Genomic DNA, 3594 nt, shown 5'->3' on the forward strand with positions numbered 1-3594 from the left:
ATTTGGAAGATTACTTGCTACACCTTCATATGTTATAATTGAGACTGCCCCCATTTTTTTTGGTAAATTTCAGGTATATATCAACACACTTGAATTGAAATTTTGTAAAAATCTTTAAAATTGGGATGGTACAAAAGCCCCAAAAAAGCCATAAAAACAGGGTTTTTTGCAGATTTTAAAAACTTTGCAGTGCTTGTACCATCGCAATTTTTGCATTACAGAAAAAATATTTTGCATGGGTCATTTTTATGCATAAATCAACCATATTTTGGCTGGGGGCAAAAATTTTAACAAAATTTTTCAAATCCGGGACGGGGTAATATGTATATTTTATACAACCTTTTACATTGCAAGGTTGCGTGAATTAATTTAAGTAGAAACATGTCAATAATGTTATATTAAACTGAATTGGGTAAAGGCTTTGCATATTCTTCAAATAGATAAAGAATAACAAAAAAATTATCTTATTCTGGTTCGCCCCTAGGGGAATCAGAGGAGGTCTTAAAAATAGGGGGAGGTAAAAATGAGGGTTTTGTAAGGTTTGGGGGTTAAAAAATTGTTTGGGGAGAGGAAAAACACCCATGTACCTTCCCTCTGGGACATCCCTGGGGGTGATGGACAGGTTTTATCATTTATAGAGCAGCTTCGCTACTAAAAAAACTTACATTCAAATTCTTCATACGTATTTGACATAGTCTACAAAAAAAGAAAATTTATTAATTATACATTATTTCTGCAATGTGCTTAATGGATTTTTTTTTTGAAAAATTGTTTTTGTAATGTTTTTTTAAAGGTGAGGTAGATTAAGTAATGTTAAGCAAATTTAGGGAGAGAGGGAGTGGGGGTTAATCCTCTGTTTTTTAATGTGTGTAAAAGATATGAGGCCATAAATAATGGGAATTTTTATAACAAAACCAATCTGGAGGACAAAGGACACCAACAAACTGCAAGTTTATGCAGTGCAGATTAATTATATTTGTATGACCTTATTGTGTAGATTAGATTAGATTAGATCTACACAATAAATGGCACTTGAGTTGAAGGAGCAGAGGTGGAAATTCAACCATCTATTTTTTATTTTAGTTTAAAAAGAAAAAAATTAGAATTTTTTTTAGTGGGGGGGGGGGGGGGTAGTTAATTTTTTTCTAGAGGCGATTTCTCTTGGGAAGGCGATAGAACTTTATAGTTATAAACCTTTCCAGGAGCATGAGAAGCTACATTGTGAAGGAACCCATATAGGTTTAGTGATTAGCAAGATAGAGTGGTTAAGTAAGAAAATATAATTTTAGGAAAATGTACAATTCTACTAAATTAAAAAAAACTCATTGTTCATTGCAGATTTACACAAAAAGTACAGGTATCTATTTCTAATTATATTTTTAAAAGCAGCCAAGAAAATTACTTTTTACCCAAAACTATAGGGACAGACATACAAAGTAAATGGCAATAAAGACATTTTTACCTCTAAAGCTTCTTTGATGCATAATATCCAGGAGAAATTCAAATGTTTATAAGGCAGATAAGATCTAAATAATAAAATAAATTGTCAAAATGCAATATAAGATTGGTGTCAGAAAGCTAAACGATAACATCATAAACATTGATGATAACATCCACAAGTAGTGAAGCACAAAAAAATGATTGATGGACAAACAAACAGAGTAAGTTATAAAGAAATATTCAGTTGTCATAAATAAGAAAAATATGTATAGTAAGCAAATAATATTTATTAATAATGAAACCTCTATATAAACCTCTTGAGACAGGGAATCATCACAAAAGAACCCAGTAAAAGTGTCAGACTGATTATGACGTAAAAAAATAATTAGCCAATGAGAGGCCACTATAAATTTTACCATTGGTCAATAATGGTCTCTCATTGGCTAATTTTTTTTTACGTCCTAATCAGTCCGACACTATTACTGGGTTCATCACAAAAAAGTCAGCCTTCTATCTTAGATAGTAGCCAAAAGCACATTTCCCCATAAAATAACAGACAAAATGATGACTGAACAGACAAAGTTAATTATAAGAAAGCTTGGCTACTAAAAAGAAACAGACTGACATAATTATAATAGCTTCTTTTTGGTGATATTTAAATTTTAAACCTACTTGACACAAGATCTAACTTTGTTTCCAATCATTGGTAAATCCTTCTCTAGTAAGTAGAAAATAATGATTAATATTAAAGAAATAGATATAATCTAGATACTTACTCTCTAAATCAGATGTGAAAAAGAAATCTCTTTACTACTGCCCAGTTAACAAATAACTTTTAGAGGTCGACCAATTTATTCTGTAGGTCAACCTGAATAAGTACAACTAACAAATGCTTTTATAAAATTGGTCAACCTAAAGCTTCTTTAGGTCGACCTAAAATTTCAAGTGGTCGACCTATGTGTTTTGTGAACTAGGCTATAGTTTCATAGATACATAGTTACAAATATATTTAGGGAGAGTAAGCTTTATAGAACACATGATACGTTTAAAAATAGTACCTTGAATTACGTTAATTTTAAATGATGAATTTGGTATGATAATATCTGAAATAATCATATAATAAAAGGAGGAATTATGTTCCAAAGTTTGTCAGTCTAATAGAATCTACCCAGGTTGACAGTCATTTGCTAAGAAAATTATCTTCATTATCATTATCTAGTGTTTGATCGTACACCTGTTTATAAAGAAAAAAACACAACTATTCATTTGTACACTCAAATAGGTATACAAGTATACGAGCTACAACCTGGTTTTTTTTAATAGTAAAAGTCCATAAAAAAACAAATCTCTAACATTAGACGGTAAAACAACTGAACATGAACATTTGAAGAGTTAGAATTGTCTTATCAATCTAAAACATTGCAGGATGATTCCTGTAATAGTTGGAATGTGTACCAACCCTTTAACAAATACAAGAAAAAACAGTTTCAAGATGTTGATTTATCTGCTTTAGAAAAAGTTTGATATGATTTTTGATTGGTGATTCCCAGGACAATTAGGTAATATTTTTTTAAATAGTTTAATTTCTCTTTTATGACTGTTTCTCTGATAAACAAAATCTTCTTGTTTATAATGGACCAACGGAAGTCTTATGCCCAGTTCACAAAAGAGTTTTAGAGGTCGACCTATTTTTTCCGCAGGTCAACCTAAACAGGCACAACCTTTATAAAAATGGTCAACCTAAAACTTTTAAAGATCAATCTAAAAATTCCAGAGGTCGACCTATGTCTTTTGTGAACTAGGCTTTATTGTACATAGATATGATGTTCAAAAAAGGAAAGAATACTTACATTGAGTTATAATACAAATTACAATAAAAATTGCTAATTTCAAAAACATTTTTCTCATTTTCCAAATTTCTTTCTCTCCAAATTGTCTATAATACAATACGATACATGAGTTTCAAGTAAGGCATAAAAACCGGTTTTAATCCTGCAGATAAGAATCGGATTCGGAATTACATGAAATAAATGAAAATATACGAATTTGATGTGTGACATCATAACTCAAACATTTTTCAATTTTAACTCTACTCTAGTTGGTAATTACATCGTTACTTTGCCTAATTGCGAAAAGACATTTTATTAAAAGCGA

General features: G+C 30.4%; 1 long non-coding RNA gene across 1 annotated transcript; it reads right to left on the reverse strand.

The window, feature by feature from the left end:
- Window positions 1-665: 665 nt before the first annotated feature.
- On the reverse strand, window positions 666-2543 carry LOC145323313 (uncharacterized). Its single transcript, XR_013880914.1, has 4 exons — window positions 2499-2543; window positions 2113-2158; window positions 1463-1526; window positions 666-696 (listed from the first exon to the last, which is right to left on the reverse strand). It is a non-coding gene; the product is annotated as an uncharacterized LOC145323313 (long non-coding RNA).
- Between the last annotated feature and the right edge of the window lie 1051 nt (window positions 2544-3594).

Source organism: Acartia tonsa, chromosome 6 (assembly GCF_053477335.1).
Source record: "Acartia tonsa isolate MP-2025a chromosome 6, ASM5347733v1, whole genome shotgun sequence".
In the NCBI taxonomy this organism is placed as follows: Eukaryota; Metazoa; Arthropoda; class Copepoda; order Calanoida; family Acartiidae; genus Acartia; species Acartia tonsa.